Source organism: Podarcis pityusensis (genome assembly GCF_964106645.2).
Source record: "Podarcis pityusensis genome assembly, chromosome: 4".
Lineage (NCBI taxonomy): Eukaryota > Metazoa > Chordata > Lepidosauria > Squamata > Lacertidae > Podarcis > Podarcis pityusensis.
Window position 1 is genome coordinate 68,987,607 of NC_138027.1, and position 6,474 is coordinate 68,994,080.

The 6,474-nt window shown below is 40.7% G+C and overlaps 1 long non-coding RNA gene across 1 annotated transcript; it reads right to left on the reverse strand.

Annotated features, from left to right (window-relative positions):
* Positions 1-925: 925 nt before the first annotated feature.
* Positions 926-3,439, reverse strand: LOC308476386. The gene is made up of 3 exons (XR_013985846.1): positions 2,858-3,439; positions 2,119-2,228; positions 926-1,025 (listed from the first exon to the last, which is right to left on the reverse strand). It is a non-coding gene; the product is annotated as an uncharacterized lncRNA (long non-coding RNA).
* Positions 3,440-6,474: the final 3,035 nt, after the last annotated feature.

The following is a 6,474-nucleotide window of genomic DNA, read 5'->3' on the forward strand; positions in this document are numbered from 1 at the left end:
TATTTCTAGCACTCACCTTCCCAATCCACAGCGTTCCTTTCAGTTGTTTCTAGCAGCATAACAACAACAACAACAACAACAATAACAACAACAATTATTTATTATTTATACCCCACCCATTCAGCTGGGTTTCAGCAGTCACTCAGGGCAACTCCCAATAGAATATTAAAAACATGATAAAACATCAAACATTAAAAACATCCCTAAATAGGGCTGCCTTCAGATGTCTTCTAAAAGTCAGGCAGTTGTTTATTTCCTTGACATCTGATGGGAGGGCGTTCCACAGGTCGGGCGCCACTACTGAGAAGGCCCTCTGCCTGGTTCCCTGTAACCTTGCAGGGAGGGAACAACCAGAAGGCTCTTGGAGCTGGACCTCAGTGTCTGGGCAGAACGATGGGGGTGGAGACGCTCCTTCAGGTATACTGGGCTGAGGCCGTTTAGGGCTTTAAAGGTCAGCACCAACACTTTGAATTGTGCCCAGAAATGTACTGGGAACCACTGCAGGTCTTTCAGGACTGGTGTTATATGGTCTCAGCGGCCACTCCCAGTCCCATAATCAGAATTATGAAAATCTTAACTCCCATAAAATGCACAGTGTTGGATTCCTTCACTTCAACCAGTTATTAGGCATCATGCTGCACAACAGAGAGGTTCTGCTGATGCCTAGGAATGTCACATTATACTTTTTTTCGACATGGAATTCTCCTCACTGGAAGTATATGGGAGGTTAAATCTTAAGAATGAATCTGTGGAGAGGACGTGTAAGATTTGCTTCGTCTTAGAGGGGAGGTTGCAAAATGTGGATTGTGTCGGGATTTAATCACATGACACCACTCTCTGGTCTACATTAATATGGTGAATAGAGAAGGAATGAAAACATCATCATGAAATAATGAGATATAATCTGCTTTAAAACATACCATGTGCCATTCAACTTCACTTCTCTTTGCATTCAGGCTATGCTTCACTCTGCTATGATTTCTACATCTACTTGTCCTTGTCAGATAAAGTCTTGGAGCTTTTGGCTGCAAAGTAAACAATAGATAGTATTTGAATTGGAAGAAATTATCAACTGTTTGCAGCAAGAGGAGTGTAGGGGTGGCTAGGACTAATGAGAAACAGAGCAAATTTTGCAGTCTGTTAGCTGTTTGGCCAAAAGAACAACAACCAATTTGCAGGTAATGGCCTGGTGCACCAGATTTTAACCAGTTCTCAGCTTGCCACATTAGCTAGCATGGATTCCTAGCCTCTCAAAAAAGTATCTAGCCCTGTAGATTCAAATCTACGTGGAAAAATATGCAGACGTTATTCCACCCAATTGTCAATAGCCAATGAAAGAAGAGAAATCACAGCTATGATTAACATTGATGCAGAAACAGAGATATCCATAGAGACAGGAAAAGATATGAGATTCAATTGTCTGGGATGGAATTTCCTGGTTCTTTTTTCTGGTGTTCCTTCCTCACCACCTACCTTGCTGGGGCAGAAGTGAGAACTGCCCATGGAAAACAATGTCACAATCCATGGCTTTAGGCTGCCTGACATTGAGCAGTGGGACGTCCACCCAGAAATAAAAGATAGCAGCAAAAAAAAGGGAACCTAAGCTCTTCCTAACTTACATCTTATTTCATTGGGAGAAAGGTTTCAGGATGGTTGGTTCTTTGATTTTTCTTTTTGAGGATGTTAAACTGCCCTGTTACCAAAGCCAACAGGCTATTCTCCCCATACTGTACATTGCAAGTGTTATAATTGAGAGTCCTTACAACAGCTCAAACTTCAAAATGGCAGGTTGGAGGCAAGGCCAAGGCTGGTTGGATTAGAAAATTCCTCAGGGGCTTCAAGAATCTCTCAACTAAATGCCATTAGAAATTACCTGAAGCAAGCTCTTTTAAGGTTAGTTTGGTTTCTTGGATTCAGGTTGGTTAATAGCTTACATGATCAGGATGTTAGACTCATACAAGCCCCTCCAAATACTAAGATTCCCAATTCCAGAATTTTAGTTTGTGGTTAAACTGTCCTCAAAGCAAATACTGTAAGCATTCGGTTGTGTATTAAAATAAAAAGGGAAACGGCACATTTAAAATAGCAGTAAACCTCTAAAAATGTTACAGCTTCTACTTGGTTAATCTTTTGACAAAAGTTGACGTTTTGAAAAATAAAGCAATTAGTTACAGAGCTCTCAAAACCAGGAGCTACACTGAAGAACTGTAGTCTGCAGACTGTAAGGTCTAAAATAAAAACAGAAGATTCTCAACCTATTGTGACTGTGTAACTACAGATGCTGTTCCTTATTGGCTGTTCTTTTCATTCTACAACTGCAGGTTCTTAAGAGTTCTGTCAATGAATTATCAGACTCCTTTTCAGATTATTTGTAAGATCTTTCTATATTTGTTTCACTTCATAGATATATAGTAGGTTCATTTTAACTGTTCAAAAATCTTAGAAAACTTTGTTTTGTTTTCAAATTCAGACATTTATGATGAGCAATTTTAATCAACACCTTAGAACTTTTAAGGTTCAAAGCACAAACTACTGATTTTTGACAAATAACTGTGAGAGAAGCTATTTTTGTTTCTAATGTAATTGTAATAATAACAGATTGCAGAGAGGAGGCTGGTAATAATTTAAAATAAATCTAGCAGTTTCACCTTTTGTGTTTTTCACCCCCCCCCCCGCAAGACACCTGTTTTGGAAAATGGAACTTAGCAGTTTGGGGAAGAGGAGTGCAAGTAGGTAGGCATGCCTAGGACACAAAATAGAATGGCACCAGCACATGGCCAACAAACACAAAAAGGGAAAACATCAATGGGGGTACATGCCAGCTGGGTAAGAACAGCTTCTACAGAGAGCTCCTCACCCAAGCTGAGAAGGGCTCCTGTGCTCTTCTGTGCAATGCTGAGTGCAACACTGTCCATCTTCTGTGACAGTGAGGCACATGACGACAGAGAAGTAGCTGGTGAGTAGCTGCTTGACCGAGGGAGATTGGATAGCAGAACAGGGGGCTCCTGCAACTCCTCCCAAACACACTCCCACCATCCAACTATACATTCAAGTTCCTGAGATGGCTTCTGCAGGTTCAGGCGAGTCAAATCTATGCACGGTATTGACACGCACAGGGGAGAGGAAAAGTTTAAAGATTCTGTCCCACGACTAGAAGGGCTGGGCAATATATGATCCATATTGCAATTCCGGTTTCATAACATTTGACCTGGCAATATATTGCGAATCATGAAGTGTGTGTGTGTGTTGTGCAAAAATCACAATGTGGGGGAAACTGTGAAGCCAGCCAATGCCTCTACATAGCTCCATCCTTATTTCAGATATTGCGATATATCACTGTATTGCGATATTTAGCTGGTGGTATATATGCACAATGTTGAAAATCAGATATTGCCCAGCCCTAGTGACTAGGTATTTGGCTTGTTCAAATTCTTCATAGTGACCCACAACTGCTTTAAGGGAGGTCCTGGAATAAGAGAAAATGATTAAAAAAATAGGAATGTCTGATGATATCCTATAACATTAAAAGATTATATCCTATAACATTGAAAGGAATAAAAATCCCAATTTTGTCTATTTATTCAAGCTACTACCAATAAACACTCCTCCAGAGAAATGAAAGAGCTGACAAAAAACGTAAATCTACAAGAACACACAGGAAAGAAATCCAGAAGAGGAACAAGCTAATGGGAACAAGGACACAAATGGTAGGGAACACATAAAAGATGCCTCCATGTGATTGCCTTCAACAGTAAATACTAAACTATCAGATCAGGATCCCCACAGATTGCTCCACACCCACACCCCCTTCGCACACCAACATTTCCCTCTCCAGAAGCCCAATGCTTCTCTTAGTTAGATCTGTAATTATCTTTCAGCCCGATCTTTATGTTGTTTTCTTCTGGTCTTCACAATTCCTTGTTCTTTGCCTGATATCTCCATCTCTGGGGAGAGCCTTTCACATGCTGTTGAACAACTCCCGTCAGCTCTAGCAAGGGATATTTCAGACAGCAATATTTGGAAGGCCAACGGTCTCGAACATCTTCCCTGTTTTGCTGCTTTGTTGTTGTAGGTCCTCACTTGGCTCTCAAGACTGCCCACTCCTCTCTCTCTCTCACTGTACAGGGAGGGGAGAGACTTCATCAGGCAAGGCCAGGCATAGGCAAACTCCAGCCCTCCAGATATTTGGGACTACAATTCCCATCATCCCTAGCTAACAGGACCAGTGGTCAGGGGATATGGGAATTGTAGACCCAAACATTTAAAAGGCCAGAGTTTGTCTATGCCTGGGCAAGGCCTTTCTCCACCTGCCTTGCCCCACCCTCCAGTCTCTGCTTCTCAATCTGCATTACATGTATTATTACATGTATTACATGTATATGCACTGTATTATTTTATGCACTGAGGTTTGCTGTTGTTTTATTGATTGTAGTTTAGAAATTACTTATTGTAATGGTTAAGAGTGAATTTCTGTTTAATTTTTATATGCGGACGTTATAATTCTATACTATTCTAATGATTGTTGAATGTTACTTTTTTGATGTGGGTCGCTTATTTTAAAGTTACGTTTTATTATCACGTTTTTGTATTGCATTAGATTGTTATAGGGTGTACATTCTTTGTTTCTTCAGCTTGTAAACAGTCTTGAGTATTGTAAGATAGAAAGATGATATACAAATTAAAAGCGATGATGATGATGATAATCATTTAGCTGTTTTACTTCATGCTACTGCAGCTATCATTTTCAACACGCCTTATGGCATAGTGAGGAAGGTTTAATCCATAAACTTACGTGAAATACATTCCTCAGCTATAATCTAGCATGCCAGGAATAAAGCAGGTATTTCCTAGCTGCTCCTGAGCCACAAGAAGACTGAGATGCTGGCCACAGCAGCAACTGCTCTGCAGAATTCTTAGGTCAGTTACAGTCCAGTTAGAATCCTGACAACAACACGTATCATAACTCCAGGGTACTGGTCCTTTGGAACATCAGGAAAGTGGGAAACTGGAGGGAACTCAGTTCCCTTCTTTCCCAATGCAGACTGTCTATTCCAGGACACTCTCAGTTAAAACACATTCTTCCTGAAGTCAGATTCAGAGCAGTTCCAATAGTAAAAATGGTTCGGTGTGTATCTCAGTACAGATTTGTTTTCCAGTCCTGAATGCATTTCATAACGGATCTCCATCTACAAAAGAGGCTAATGGCATTAGGCCCTAAACAGTAAGAATTTCCTTGGCAAAATTATGGAAGAGTCCTTACAAATCTATCATTATTCTTCCCCATCACATCTTGTTTGGACATTATAGTAAGGGAGAAGATCTTAGCTCTTTTCCTTTGCACTGAAATTTGTGCCATGGGACCGCATCACTCACACCAATACAGGCAGCACAATTTTCAGAACCAAGGTGTCCATGATTTAAAATCGCTTTTCTAAGACAATTAAGTCAAAATATTTGTGTTGCTTTATTTCCGTTCATTTCTGTGTTGATGCCAGGAAAGAAGGCGAGGGAAAGAAGGAGGCCACATGATATGGCATGGCCCACCCCGACGGCCCAATACCCACCTTTCTCGCATATCCTAGAAGTCAGCAATGGACTGGGATCGGAGGCAAACAAACTGAAGCTTTCTCCAGACATGAATGCTGTTCCTGTTCAGTAGAATACAGATATGGGAATAGCAGTTCATCCCGTCTTAAGGTTGGGTAGTCCTTCCCTTGAAAACTCAACTTGGCAGTCAGTTTTGGATCTGTCCTCAAGTCTGGATGCCCAGGTGACAGCCATAGCCAGGAATGTTTCTGCATGGTTTAGGCTACACTCATTCCTGGGAAATGCAGATCTGGTTGTGATGACACACACTTTTATTTATTTATTTATTTATTTATTTACTATTATTACTGCTAATTTTCTATATTGCTATACTGCCCTCCATCCAAGGATCACAGGGCGGTTTACAATACAGTGGTACCTTGGGTTAAGAACTTAATTCATTCTGGAGGTCTGTTCTTAACCTGAAACTGTTCTTAACCTGAAGCACCACTTTGGCTAATGGGGCCTCCCGCCGCCGCCGGTGCACGATTTCTGTTCTCATCCTGAAGCAAAGTTGTTAACCCGAGGTACTATTTCTGGGTTAGTGGAGTCTGTAACCTGAGGGGTATGTAACCTGAAGTGTATGTAAGGTACCACTGTATAGAAACGCATAACAATTAAACAAAACAGTAACCCCACCAAGTTAAAAAGGCTACAGATTGTTTAGCCAAATTTCACGATGCGCCACTTTCAGTTTGTTGTAATAATGTTAGCATTTGTAAACTGATGTCTTAATTTACTTTATTTTACCTTATTTGTCGGGATCTGTGGTTTTGCTCTTTAAGTGCTTTAAATAAAAGTATTCTTTTTAAAAAGGCACACATCTGTTGCCTGAGAGTTGTGGTTTTCATTTTTCGCAATCTTGCTTTTCTGGCATCCCTCTCTCCT